The sequence below is a fragment of the Rattus norvegicus genome, chromosome 1 (genome assembly GCF_036323735.1).
Source record: "Rattus norvegicus strain BN/NHsdMcwi chromosome 1, GRCr8, whole genome shotgun sequence".
In the NCBI taxonomy this organism is placed as follows: domain Eukaryota; kingdom Metazoa; phylum Chordata; class Mammalia; order Rodentia; family Muridae; genus Rattus; species Rattus norvegicus.
Window position 1 is genome coordinate 120,844,789 of NC_086019.1, and position 16,038 is coordinate 120,860,826.

Below are 16,038 nucleotides of genomic sequence, written 5' to 3' on the forward strand. Positions count from 1 at the left end.
CAACCTCATGTATTGGCTATATCTACTATATTTTTTTGGACTATGTCTCCTCATTGTAATACTCCAATCACTTCAAACTATTGCCTAAGCTACTGACTGCTCCATACAACTCATGATAGCTCTACTGTTGAAGACAACACCTACATTTTTTGAACATATAGAAGAAAAACAGGTGCCTAACTAAAACCTTTACCTCTTGAATAGTGTTGCTGGTTCTGAAATGTGTTTGGCATGGTTACGGAGGGAAAACTTAAACACCAACCCACCTCTATACTACTTGACCTACCACAGTCATCTGCCTACAGGATACACTGCTGCAATAGTGGCACCATTAAGGGAGTAAGCAATACTATCTGACTGGATTTGAGACATACACAATGAGACAGAACACATTTCTACCGTTGTTCTCATGACAAAACACTGGAATTTAAGGCTTAAAGCAGGTATTATTGTCTGCTATAGAAATGTAGGTACAAAATGATTCCTAATAACATTCTTTTATGCCCATATATCAATATACTGCTCTCCTATTAACACAAAAGCTAGCATATACAATAGATGGAGCCAGTTATAGAGAACCATATCTCCACAATATGCAGAGCAAATGACCTTGGATCATACTATCATAAATGAGTCATTGCCATCTAATCTTTTCCTTCATAGCTCAGGAAAGTTTTGTAGAAGGCATGGAAGAAATATTGTAAAACACAGTGGTGCTGGGAGGAATGCAAGCAAGTTAATAATGTCCAGATACAAAAGGACTGATACACATATTGACTCATATAAATCAGGAAGCCATGCCTAGGTTCTGCACAGGTTGGCAGGTCAAAATTATTGTGATAGCTGAGTAATATTCCATTTTGTAGATGTACCACATTTTCTGTATCCATTCCTCATTTGAAAGGCATCTGGGTTCTTTCCAGCTTCTGGCTATTATAAATAAGGCTGCTATGAACATAGTGGAGCACGAACTGAATAATATCATCCTGTGTGAGGTAACCCAATCACAGAAAAACACACATGGTATGCACTCATTGATAAGTGGCTATTAGCCCAAATGCTCGAATTACCCTAGATGCACAGAACACATGAAACTCAAGACAGATGATCAAAATGTGAATGGTTCACTCCTTCTTTAAAAGGGGAAAAAGAATACCCTCGGCAGGGAATAGGGAGGCAAAGATTAAAACAAAGGCAGGAGGAACAACAATTCAGAGCCTGCCCCACATCTGGCCCATACATATACAGCCACCCAATTAGACAAGATGGATGAAGCAAAGAAGTGCAGGCTGACAGGAACCGGATGTAGATCTCTCCTGAGAGACACAGAAATACATAGGTGAATACCAGCAGCAAACCACTGAAATGAGAACGGGACCACAGTTGAAGGAATCAGAGAAAGGAGTGGAAGAGCTTGAAGGGGCTCGAGACCCCATATGAACAACAATGCCAACCAACCAGAGCTCCCAGGGACTAAGCCACTACCCAAAGACTATACATGGACTGAACCTGGGCTCCAACCTCATAGGTAGCAATGAATATCTTAGTAAGAACACCAGTGGAAGGGGAAGCCCTTGGTCCTGCTAAGACTGAACCCCCAGTGAGTGTGATTGTTGGGGGGGAAACCAGGAAAGGGAATAACAATCGAAATGTAAATAAGAAATACTCAAGTTAATAAAGAAAAAAGGGAAAAAAGATTAAAAAAATTATTTGGCATCCAACCACTAATAGCTGGAACTGAATATGATCTACCTCACTAAGAAGATCTCTCCAGTTGACAAATTTTCTGATATCAAAAACTGCTTTATTCCAGTACAGTTTCCTGGGAGTAGAATCCACACGGAGTCAGGTGCTTCATTCTACCTTACATAAATAAATGGTAATTTGGATTCATAATATATTATATTTCTAACCATGCTGGTAATTTCTCATACATTATTACTCCCAAATTAATATTTTCTTGGGCTTTTCTCTGTAAGCATGTATCTCTGTGTGTCTATGTGCTTCTTGTGTTTTATCCTTTCTGATTCATTGGGTTTTTTTTTCTGTGTCAGTCAGGATATTTTTTTCTTTTTATATTTTCTAAGGGGTGGAATGAGAACATGACGAATTAGGTTGTTGTGAAAATACAAAAAAATCAGGGAGGGCAAAATAAGGAAGGATTAGAATATGTTGTTTGAAAAAGGCACTTTTCAAAAATTAGTATTTCAAACACTGACAGATTACATATTCATTCATCTTCATGTATTAACAGTTAATTAAGTTAGTCTTCAGAGGATACATTTCTCTTGGTCCAAAGAAAACTTGTCCAAGTCAAACCTCTACTTCTGCTCTGATGCTTTCCTAGATGGAATTCGGTTTTAAATGGAGTTCATTTAACATACACTGTCCAGTCACTGGTGAGTTATAATATTTTTTCACTGAAACAGTGAAGTTTCAACCCTGGAACTGCCACATACTGGGCATTCATCCTAGATTGAACAACATGTCTATGTATCAATGGTTTTAAAACAATAAATACCATTTGAGTTGATTTGTATTGTCCTTTTGTTCAAGCATGTAATATTAAGTTACTGCAAAATATTTTACTCTACTTATGTCTCAGATAAAGTTGTTATTTGTTCATTTATTACATCATTCAACCTCAATTTTTGGGGTGATTTTTGATACATACTCCCAAACTGCAGCCTAGGGTTCCTTCTAAGTAGTGTAATCCAAAGTGTCCTCAGACAGGTACTTCAAGTTCATCTCTCTCAGTGTGGAATTACAGGTTATAGCATGGCACCTTCTATCTACTGTTTTTATTCAAAAATTTCATTTCCCAAAAGAAATGAAATAATGAAATTCACAGGTAAATGAATGGAACTAGGACACATCATACAGAATAAATTAGCTCAGACCAACCAAACAAAAAATTAATCTATTTGTTTATGTGTGGACATTAGCTGTTAAGTCAATGATTACCAATGTGCAATCTATAGAATCATAGAAATTGTGTTTAGAGTGAGGGACTAGGAATAATAGATAGGTCTCCATAGGAGGGATAGAATAAATCGTTATGCATCGTGTGGTGGCTTGAAAATGGAGTGAACAAGTATGATAACTATTGAAGACCTGAGTAGAGCAAGGAAAATGGAGATAAGTAACAATAAGAGACCTCTTATGGTTACTGTGTTAACAAACAGTAAACCCTTTATGAATACATGCATATGAATGCAATTTAAATGATTTCTTTGAACACTATGCTCTGAAATCAGAGGTATTAGTTGCTTACAATAGGTTAAGTAGCAAGGCCGTGGCTTTGTGCATATACTTATTAGCAAGATGATCTGTCTGAACATGCACATGAATCTATTCCCGAAGGCATGAATAATAAAAAGTCACATGCACACAAATGCTACTGTATATAGGACAGGAAAATGAAAAAGGATAAGGAACAAATGTGGAGTGGCACTTTGAGATATTGAACTTCAATAATTGACTGAATAATGCTGATAGATTCCAATTCAACATAGATCTGTCTGTCTATCTACCTACTTACCTACCTATATACCTATTTATCTATATTTTATTATTATGGATATAATAAAAATATGGCATCAGCAAAACATCATGCATGTATTTCTGCATTTTGTTTGTTTGTTTGTGTGTGTGTGTGTGTGTGTGTGTGCGTGTGTGTGTGTATGTGTGTGTGAATTCCTTAGTGTGGTTAAATCATATTCACATTTCCTTCCATTTCTTCCAGATGAAATCCTTGCCTGCTCATCTAGTTTTGTATCTTTTTCACACACAATTTATACTGCAGTATATATAGCTGTGATTTCAGCAAGTTGTAACATCAACAGGCCAGGGAAAATTGCCTACTGATGCAATAGTGGTATGAGTGGCATGAGAATAACTAGACAACATTCTGGTTGGATTTAAGGCTTGTTCCCCAAATTGAAATGTATAAAGTGTCCTGTTACTTGAATCAAAAACCTGTAGCCAAACAGAACATAGGCCAGAAGGGAAAGGCAAATGTTATTACTCTGCTAAATGAACACTGTATTAATCTAAGTCCTAATGACTTATCCTTAGACCCATAGCTTACTGTATTTTTCAACCCTCTTGAGAGAAGACTCGTCTGCTGTCACATCATGCCTAACAGAGATCAATAGCTGTTCAAGATGCATGGAACAAGAGAATGCTCAATTCCAGTCACTAAATAAAAAGTCTATATCTTGTCTCCTTTCCAAGCTTCAGGATTCATTGTGGAAGACAGGCTGGTAGAGTTATAACTATTATAGACAGTAAAGGACTGAAGTCAGCTTTCTTCAATATTGTGGCTACTGCTGAATAGTACACACTGACTTCAGCGTAAGATACTCAGAGATTTATTCTCTCTCTCCCTCTCTCTCTCCCTCTCTCTCTCTCTCTCTCTTTCTCTCTCTCTCTCTCTCTCTTTCTCTCTCTCTCTCTCTCTCTCTCTCTCTCTCTCTCTCTGTGTGTGTGTGTGTGTGTGTGTGTGTGTGTGTGTGTGTGTGTGTACCATGACCACATGTAAAGGTCACAGAAAAATTTGGAGAGTCAGTTCACTACATGTGCATGTGTACATATTCTAGGGAGCAAACTCAAATTGTCAGGCATAAACAGCAATCACCTTTGTCTGAATTGCCAGGGTGGCAGGATGCCTAGGCAGTCCCCACCTGCTCAGAAGGGGAGAGGAAGAATAGGGGAAAGTTTGTGGGAGGGGTGGTGATTTGGGAGGGGGACAATGAGCACAATGTAAAGGGAAGAATTAAAATATAAAATTAAGTTTTAAAAAGTTAAAAATTATTTTCATATATATATATGTATATATATATGTATATATATACATATATATATATATATATATATATGTTCTTGTAATAAATATACACATCAGGAAACTCATAATATCATGGGTCTGTATTTCATTGGAGGGGAGTTTATAAAAACCAATCGTATAAATATGAAGGGAAACTAGTGACAGACTAAGTGTCTAAATAAGGCTTTTACTTCTGTGAACAGAAACCATGAGCAATGCAACTCTTACATAGATCACATTATACTGCGGCCGACTTATAGGTTCAGAGGTTCAGTTTATTACCTTCAAGGTAGAAGCATAGCAGTTTTAAGGCAGACATGGGGCTGTAAGAGTTGAGAGTTACACTTATATTATGAAAGCAGCAAGCAGAAAATTGGAACCCAGATAGCTAAGATGTGGTTATTAAAGACCACACACACAGGAACACACCTACTCCAACAAAACTACATCTCCAAATAGTCCAACTAGCTGGGCCAACCATATACAAACCACTGAACTACATTGTGCTGCTAGTAGAAGCTGAGATGTGAGGAGTGAATGTGAGGAAGGATAAATATCCCTAAAGTCGTTTTGAGAAAAGCATATGGAATCAAGCTTCTGTAAGAGGGGCTTCTCTACACAAATATATATATGAACTTTTTTCAAATAATGTTAACTAGTAATAAGACAATGGTTTCTCCACAGGACACTATAGTCAGACAAGTACATTGTCCAGTGCCAGATTGGGTTGTCTACTTTGAATTTACTTTCCAGAGAATTCGCATACAGTCCATCCCATTACAAACCTTCTCGGTTACCACACAGAATTTGAGAGTAAGACCCTATTGCTTAGGTAAACACATGGGTAGGTCAAAGAACAGAGTGAATGTATCAAGCATTGACCAATAAGCTTGATTCTACTGTGTTCCTTAGTGGATAGCTTTCATAGTACCAGAATATATGAAGCAGGCTACTGCAGAAGAAGTATAATCACCACTTCATCAAGCCTGGAAATACTTCCTGCCAATGAATACTTCTGATACAGTGATGAACTGCCTATCATGAGAATTACCAACATTTTAGTTGAATTTGAGTCCCAAAATTAAACCCATAATTGGCACAGTTTTCTGTAGTAGGATCCTGCAACTAAACAGGACCTTCATACTACTTGCACATCTACCGCTATTACCATGCTAAGTCTTGCTGATTTAAATCAATCCATAAGTCATAATCATACCAATAATTTAGTGTACCCATGAAAATATTCAAAGAATAGAAAATCTGGCATACCCTTCTATAAAATGTATAGGCATAGTTTATTCTTTAAATGGGAAGGGAGGGATTTTTGTTTATATTATATACCTTAATAAATGCAATTTTCTGTTTTAGCACATACTGTATTTCTGTGTAAAACTATGTGGAATTGAAATAAACATATACAAAATAGTTGATAGATTCCATAAACCTATTGGATGGTTCTGTCCATGGATTCATGTTTTATTAAATAATTAAAATAATGCCTATCGAAGAAAGTACCATCATGATATACATTAATGCTTTTGTGAGCTTACATGAACGAAGTATACCAGTAAAGGCAATGTGAGTAATGCATCATGATTCCAAATTGCTAGCACCAATATACTATGTAAATTTTATGATATTTCCTTTAACCATATGTTGGTATTACTTGAAAAAAGAGAGCTCAAATTGTTGAAATGCATAAAATAATAAAGAAAACAATTAATATTGAAATTAATCATTTTTTGGGCTCCAGTTTCTTTTTAAAAACTCTAAAATAGGAAAATTATGAACTTAGGTGCTATATAAATTTCAGTTTAATCTATGAGTTACTTTCTTGCGAGAGAGCAGTCTTAGGATTAAGTGCTCAATATTTGAATTTTATAAACAATGCTTTAATCATCCACTTGTGATATATGGGTGATTTTGGAAGTAGGTTTATAGTATGGAGAATCATTTCTCTGAGATAAATAAAACTGTGAGAGAACTAAGTTTGAAAAAGTAAGAGGACTACTTCTAAAAGCATTCCTGTGGCTAAATAAAAATTAAATTTCAGACAATGTCTATAAGCTTGTGAAATTCAGAAAATATTATGAGTATATTTGTAATACTTATTTCATCCTCATGTGTTTTCTAAAAATGTAAAATCTATTATTTTATAGATGGCTATTGAGACCACTCAAAACTTTGGCTTTGAATGTTCTATAGGTCTTGACAAAAATATATACAAGATTCTTGGTGAAAATTTGTGACTGAAAAGGATGATTCATTGGAAACCCAGGGATGGACAGAAGTTGGAAGACTTCTGATCACAAACTTATTATTTATTATTAGTGGACAATATTTATTTCCTTAACTATCCGCTCTGATTTTGCAACCAAAATATTATAGGAGTGTTCTGAAACAAGAATTTCGTAGTTTAGTTCATATATAAAGTCAAAGAAAGAAGTTCCACACTGGGACGTGGTGATTTGCCAGGCAATGGGAAAACTATATTTTACCTATGTCTTTACATATATATGATATCTAGTTCCATTTCTTTTGGGAGAAATTGATGCCTTGCTATCAAAAAATAACATTTGTGTAGTAAGTATGAATAGGGAATCATTATAAAAATCCAAGGACAGAAAACGACTAAACATTTAGTAAAATTTAACAAGAAATATATTACAAGGCCTGAAGGTAACAAACAAAAAGTGAAAATCGTTACTAATAGGCTCGAAAAATTCAGAATTGTGGTATAAGTTGTAAAATATATATATATATATATATCTTACATATATATATATATATATATATATATATATATATATATATATATACATAGAGCACATCTGAGTAGTGGTTGACATTTACAGTCGGGGCGTCTCCCCATGGATCTCTTTGGGGCAGAATAAGCATGCATAGGCTTATTTCAGTTAAGGGAATAATGTAGTATCCAAAAAATTACAGGATCCATCTGCTGTAAATATTTTCTTTTACACAGGTGACAGAAAGTGTATCAAAGGCTGTGTATCAATATATATATATACATATCATATATATATGATTTCATGAAGAACTTGCTGACAGGAGCCTGGTAAGTCTCTTACCTGAGCGTTTCTATCAGGACCTAACCAAAATAGATGCAGATAGAGTCAATCATCAGACTGAGCCTTGGAGACACCAATGGAATACAAATATATATACATATATATATTTGATTGTAAGAAAGGAAGTAAATATTTTAGGAACAGGATTAATTTTATTCTAGAAAAAAACATAACCTATCAAAGATTAATAGAAAATTGCAGACTAAAAAATCTTTAACATGGAAAGACAAGTTGGATGGATCATTTTTAATAGTTTAATAGTGTGTTAGAGGTTGAAGCCTTTTTAGTGTAATCATCCTAGAAGGAGGCTTCAGTGGTTGCTTTAACAAGGAACTGATTTGTCCAATATGCGGATGTGAAAAAAAAACTTTTAAGAATAAACTATCCTCATGGTAGTTTTGAGGCATACATGCATTCAGAGGCAAACAGGACCCACCATTTGTGATGAATGTTCTTATATCATACAGTACATTTCCATATAGTACAGACCCAGTGTTATTGCATTACTGAAAACAAGTATATTTCTTGGCAGTGATCTGAGAGTACTAATGGATATAACTGTGGGAAGAATCTGGATCTAGGGCTGTCAATAGCACTGCTACCTCCTTGGATTCTGAGGAAAATGACATGGTCATTCTTACATTGAAAGATTTTTTTCAAATAACTTGTCATTAACTTTTTAATTCATCATTCTATTCATTTACACTTCAAAAGATATCCCTTTTATCTATTATCCCTCCACAACGCCCCATCTCATTCCTTCTCTCCCCATTTATTTTTCCTGTATGAAAGTGCCTCTCTACCCATTCATCCACTCCTGCCTCATCCTTCTAGCATCATCCTAGGCGGGGTCTTAGGACTCCACAGAACCAAGGCCCTTTCCTCCTGTTGATGTTAGATATGGCCATCCTCTGCTACACAAGAATCTATAGCCACGTGATTCTCCAGGTATACTTCTTTGTTGGAGGTTTAGTCTCTGGTAGCTCTGGCTGGTCTTTTTAAATCATATTGTTCTTTCAATGGGGTTGCAATCGCCTTCAGGTCCTTCAGTCCTTCCCCTAGCTATCCCATTGGGGTCTCAAAGGCTCAGTCTGATGATTGGCTGTATCGGCATCTATTTTGGTTAGGTGGTGATAGAACTACTCAGGGAACAGCCATACCAGGCTCCTGTCAGCAAGTGCTTCTTGAAATCAGCAGAAGGGTTGGGGTTTGGTGTCTGCAGAAGGAACAGATTCCTTGATAGGGCAGTCTCTGAATGGCCTTGCCTTCAGGTTCTATTCCAATTTTGGGGCCCGTCTTTCCTTTTGTCAGGAACATTTCTGGATTACAATTTTTGAGATGGGTGGGTGGCCCCATCCCTCTACTAGGGGTGGTGCCTATCTACTGCAGGTGGTATCTACAGGTTCTATCTCCCCTTTTGGGGGTACTTTTGCTAAAGTCATCCCTGTTTGGTCCTAGGAGCCTCTTGTTTCCTTGGTGACTGGGAATTTTTAGGAGATACCACCAGTTCTGCAGTCTCCACTACTAATTATTTCTATTCAGTTTCCTGACTTTCTGTATTTCTCTTCTATCGATCCCAATACCTGATCTTGTCCTGTCTTTTCCCCTCTCCCTCCTCTCTTCCTTCCAGGTCCCTCCCTTCCTCTATCTCCTGTGATTATTTTGTTCTCCCTTCTATGTAGGATTTATGCATCCACATTTTGGTCTTCTGTCTTCTTAACCCAGATATCACTCAACACTCTGTCCATAAAGAATTGAAAGAATAATGAAAATATGGTACATTAAGTCCATGAAATGAAACTCACTTCTTGAAATAATAAAATCATGGAACTCTTACTTAAGTGTATAGAACTAGGAAAAAGTCATCCTGAGTGAGAAAAATCATCCTGAGTGAGGTACTCAGAACCCCAAAGAAAAATTTAGGATGTTATCACTTAAAACTACTTCTTAGGTTTTGTTATTTTGTCTTTTTTTTTTCAGAGTTGAGGACAGAACCCAGGACCTGGCCTAGCAAGTGCTCTACCACTGAGCTAAATCCCCAACTCCTAGGTTTTAATCCTTACAAATGCATGTAAGAATCCTTAAATCCTCAGTGGAAAGATATAGAGTGAGGAACTAGAAATTATAGAAGGTTTTCCTGAATAACTAAAACATAATTAAATCTGGAGACATGTGGTGTAATGTGGTAGTTGAATGAGAATATTAAATGCAGATTTGGAGGAAAGTGGGATAAGGGACACCAGAATCTGTGGACTATCTGAAGAATGGTATAGAAAAGTACTACAGTAGAGGTTCCTTAATATATACTATGTTAATGGTATATTCTTAAAACACATCATAAAATAATGGGGAGAGTACAACCTAACTGCCATATCTCACTAGCAAAGCCATTCCAGTGTCATGTATGGGTTACATCTATTTAAGTTTTGATGACTGAGATCACACAGAAACTTCCAAACAACTTACATTCCTACCCACATCATTGGTTGCTTTAGAAAAACTGATGACAGAACCATATTGATGAAATAACACTTACCTATCTCATTGAACATGAAGAAGTTAAGTTGGTGACTAACGGGAGTATACACCCCTTCTAGATAGTGTTCATGGATTGGAAAATTTATTCATATTTCCTGAGGAGAAAAGGAAAGGTGAACATAGCTGAAATCTTTCAATTTACAATGGTGGACTGGCTACAGTGTACACGAGTGCAATAGTTGTACAAATGTGATGAGAGTAACAATTACGTGAAAGGATTTATTGCCCAGTCCATGAGACACGTTCCTGATATACCTCATATGTCCAAGAAAAGAGAAATAAGTAGATTGTGGACCAAGGGGCATATCAAACACCATTTTTTCTGCAGAAGCAATGTACCAATTTAAAGAACCCTAAAGATATTCCGTCATTCCCTTTAATAAGTATATTACTCAGCCATGATCACAGAAGCTGCAATGTGTTGTTGGTGGAAACAAAGGCAGAGACACATACCAGAAAACTGTATAGAGATTAAGAGAAATTTGATAACTCAGTTGTAAATGCAAATTCTCTATTAATACTCTCCCTTCACCTCTCATGAATCTTTTTCTTGGGAGAAAACAGAGAGCACCTGGTAATGGAAAGAATGTAACAAAGAACCAATGTCTTCCAGATGTAAGAGACATGACTAATTCACATATGATCTCACATAGAACATGACAGCATGATATGGTTTCCATAGAGTAAAGTGAATTGACTCCCACTACTGAGGGAAATAAATAAACATGATCTACCATCTCTAACCATGAAACTATTTCCAATATAGAAAGGTTCCTAAAGGAGAAATTAATTTAATATTGTGGAGTCTAATTGATTATAGAAATCGCACTTATGGAAGATTTTATTCAAAGCAGTAGACAGGCAAATCATATGAACTCAATTCTATTTTGACAATAATTTTATGAATCCTAACGCTGTATCTCTCAACATAAAAAAGCAGATATAATTGAACAAAAGAGAAAATGGGAAAGAGCCTCAGTGCGCTCCAGGAGATTTCATGATAAGGTCATGAGGTATACACACAATAAACATTCTTTGCTAGACACTGAGGATTCATCCTTGTGCTATCCAGGAATGTTTCCCTGGTGGTTATCTTTCATAATGCTCTAAAACAATATTCAGGCTCCATTAAGAAAAAAAATAATGGTTTTCTTATCCATTAATAATCCTTATATGCTACAATAATGAATGGCCAGGTAAAATGCATTAACATTGCAAATGTACAAAGGTATTTTGTGCTTAACCAACCACATTATTAATTAGAAGTGAGGCCAGTTCTACAGGACAGAATTTTTGAATGATAGTACAAACATGATCAATAAACTCAGCTAGGGAATTTAAAGACCCTAGTAGAGAACACACTGACATTGTTTTTCTAAATCTTCATTTTGTCAAATTCCTTTTTAAATATTTCTTCTATGTCCTTTGGTATGTGTTGCTGATTATTTCCATAGATAACACTTTCATTACTAATGTTTTGTTGGCACAATGATACATAATTACATAATGTCTGTGAATAAGCAACAGTCAGTACTCAAGATAGTTGGGGATTCTAAAACTCCCCAGATGGGTAAAAGCTAGAGGACTGGAACAAATGCTATGGGATGTCTCTATAAATGGCACGGCTGTTGTAAACATGGCCTCCTAAAGTTAGGGTTACATGTGTGCTCCTCAAAAGACTGAGCAAATATTCAAGAAAGGAAGAAGGAGGGCTTCTCAATATTCCAACTCTATATGCACACATCCTTACTGACATAGATGGCAACCAGAGTAGCAAGTTTCCTGTTTCCTTAGAAATGGGGTCACTGGTAAGGATAAACAGAACATATTTCAGAGAAATAAAACAACATACAACAAAATCAGAGGGAGCATCCTGCTAAATGGTGATAAACTCAAATCATTTTTATTAAAATCATGAACAAGAGAAGGAAGTTTATTATTCCTGTCTTATTCAGCATATTATTAGGAGACTCCTTTGAATATGATATGATTTTATGCATAAAAGTTCCTAAATGTGGCATCAGGAACCTGACAATTCTGATAATTACATTTAGCAATGTAGCAGTATAAAATAATTATGAAAATTCATGTCCTGAAATAACAAATACTTTGAGTAACAAGCTATAGAAACAATATCATTTATAAAACATTATATATCATATATTATAAAATATATGTCATATACCATGTTATATAAAATATTACATATATATTACATATGTATATATTTGATTACCAATAATATTCATCACACAAATTAAAAAAATAGTGTTGTAAAACTAGATGAAGACAAAAAAGATTCCCTGTAAAATAAACCTGAATAATGATCAAAGTTCAGGTGGTATCTGCATGGCAGATTTCATATTATTCTATAACATATCTGGAGTAACAAAACTGTAATGAATATTGCCACTCTGTTATATCTGTATTAATTAACACCTGTTTAGAAGCAAGAACCTTAGCAAACCCTCAGACTGCTCTTGACTTGGATCAACATAGTCTTGAATTTAAGATTTTTTAAATCTTAAACACAAACAACATTTTGAAATAAAAAACAAAATACAATGAATAAAAGAATAGGATAAGCCTTTGATGAAATCTGTGTCTCAAACCTATTATTAGTCTGCATTGTTTCCTTTGTACACATCTGAGAGCATTCAATTTAGTGTTTTTATTGCATACTTGAGTGTGTTAACAGTTGGGTCTCTGATTCTTGTGTCTGCTCATTTTCCTTCTGTTGGATTGCCTTGTCCACCTTCAATATGCTCTTACTATATCTTATTATATATCATTTTATTTATGTTTGGTTGTTATCCCTTGAGTGTTCTTTTCCTCATGAGAGACAGAAAGGGAAGTGATCTGGAAGGGAGGGGGGATGGTTAGAAACTGGGAAGGGTTAAAAAGAGGAAAAATGTAATCATGATATAAAAAAAATAAATAAGAATGGAAATGAAAACCTGGACAAAAATCAATTTTCAATTAAAATACCCCATTTTATAAAGAAAAACAAAATACAATTCCAAAAAAGACCAGAAATAATACAAACAGAAACGAAAGCAAAAACAGCCTTGTGGCTTTATCTGATGGAAGATGGCCAAACTCCCCAGCAAACAAACCACCCAAAAAAGCCCAAAACCAAATCTGCATTCTGTTTTGCATATCTTATAAAATTCATGCATATCAGAGGATGAAAGCAAAGTATAGACTACATATCCAAAGAAAGTTATTTCCAATCCACCAGTTTATTGTTGAATCTGGGCAAATTTTAAAAAGACACTAAAGCATTGTCATAACATTGAAATTGGATCACCTTATGTGATCACAGAAGAAAATGGTTTATCATTCTGTATTACTCTATGCATTGTATGTTTGTAAGTGTATATATATATATATATATATGTTTCCACACGCCTGAAGTTCACATACCCAAATTCACTCTGCCCACTACTCTTTCTTACAGCCATTTTGAAACACTTATACTTTATTGTAACTAACATTACATCAAAACTCATTCTTACCTGATATCACTAACTATTCAGAAAATGGAGGTGCAAACCACGTGATCTATTGTGTGCTTTCCCTCTGATGATAATCTGTATGTTAACTTCCAAGTGTTTTTAATTCCTTCAAATCTTTCAGTCTATGGCAGATACCCAGATACCACTGTAACTTCATTTATGGATGTAATTTTTATGCAAAATCCATTTATGAACTTAAATTCCTTTTTATTTTTCTGACTGCCATTACTCCCACACACCAATAATCCACAATACTGTCAGCTCTTTGAAATGCTAATATTCACCCTGTAAGAGAACTGAGCTGAAGTGACAGGGCAGACTGACAGCTCAAGGGGAGGGGCACTGGGGCAAACACAACACAGGACAGGACAAAGGAAGCCAGGTCCTGATCTGATAGGTTTGTGATCTGACTATTCAGAGTCAAGGGCTTGAGATGTATAGAATAATCTACTATTCCAACCAATTTGCCATATTTAGTGTGAAAAAATCACGTCTATGAAATAAATTATGGGGATATGAGGGAGCTGAACTTGTTTGCTGCATTGCCTTGCTGACCAGTCCTAGGGTGCTTTGACAGGCATCTTTGTGTGCCTCTTCTCTGAACAGGACCTGCTGCATGACTTAAGTAATGACATTGTCCTCTGCCCCTGTTCTGTGCTAGTGAGCTAGCATTACCCTCCAATCACGCATGCGTGTATGGTTGCCAGGCTGCAGAGATTCAAAATCTTTTCGAAAGCTAATGACACAAGGCAGGTTGCAATGAGCTTTAAGTTGTCTTATTGCTAGTATGAAAGTGGGGGGTCTTCATAAACCCCTGTATAAATTGGTCAGGGATAAATTCAAGGTGCTTTTTGAGCAATGATGCCTACAGGATATCGAATTATATTCACATTTAGATCTCTATGCAAAGGAAAGAAAGAGTGCTTAGGAAAAATGTAACAAAATTAGAGAATGTACGAAACCACTAGATAGTTGTAATATCAGGAGAAATCACTAAAGAATAAAAGATGCTACTTTAATAATATTCTGCATTAGTCAGATTTTGCTTGGTAAGGTGGATCTTTAGAGGATCTGATGTGCTCAAGTAAATGAAGCACTTGCCATTAACATAATGTTTGTTATTTACTGAAAGCATTGGTTTGTGATTCAATGATGATTTTTTCTTCTGTTTTAAAAATTGTTACTTTGATATATTTACTTTTTTGTTTGATTGCCTTTTAAATAGGTGCTTACTTGTTCAATTTAGCTGGAATGGAAATTCACTTTATGACAGGGCTGTCTTTTAACTCAGAGATTTATTGACTTCTGACTTGTAAGTGCTACATGTAAACTCACATGTCACCACAGTTAGCTATATTTTAATGTTAATTATGTGTACATGTATACATTCTCTCTGTCTCTATCACTGAGACTCTGTTTCTTTATTTTTAAGCCCGAACTTCTGTCTGTGTGGGTGTGCCTTTCTCTGTCTGTCTTTCTGTCTGTCTCTGCTCTGTCTCTGACTTTGTCTCTCTCTCTCTCTCTCTCTCTCTCTCTCTCTCTGTGTGTGTGTGTGTGTGTGTGTGTGTGTGTGTATGCATATGTGTAGAGGTATTAGGTGCTAAAGGCTGTATATGTATCAAGATATGCAGTTACATGTAATTTGAGATTCCTGACATGAGTTCTTAGAAATAATTTTGCAGAGCAGTATTACATTGTATAAGAAGAATCATCACTCAACATCACTATGCAACTTTAAACCTTGGTGATTCTGAAGCCCAATGAATATGAAAATGGAGTACAAACAAAAATGTAGAGTAGCTCCTGAATGTTAATGATTCTACAATTATTTATGTTTCAATAAAGGTAAATTATGTTGACTTAATAATATCCTTTTCTGCAAGAAAAAGTGTACCTGGGAAAGTGAAATGCATCAGGAATTACAGAATGTGCTTCAAATTTGGACACTCAGCCCTGTGTCTGACAATCAAGGAAGGAAATCATTTGCAAAAACAACAAGGTGACTTTGAATGCATACGGGAATACTCAGCTTCCTATTCTATAGCATTACTTTCAGAAGCTATCC

General features: G+C 35.6%; 1 long non-coding RNA gene across 1 annotated transcript in view; it reads right to left on the reverse strand.

Moving 5' to 3' along the window:
- LOC134483413 (uncharacterized) overlaps positions 1 to 16,038 on the reverse strand; it is a 723,689-nt gene that overhangs the window by 51,142 nt on the left and 656,509 nt on the right. Inside the window, exon 52 of the long non-coding RNA XR_010060293.1 lies at positions 10,454 to 10,550. This is a non-coding gene — a long non-coding RNA (uncharacterized LOC134483413). The remainder of the gene's footprint in view (positions 1 to 10,453; positions 10,551 to 16,038) is intronic.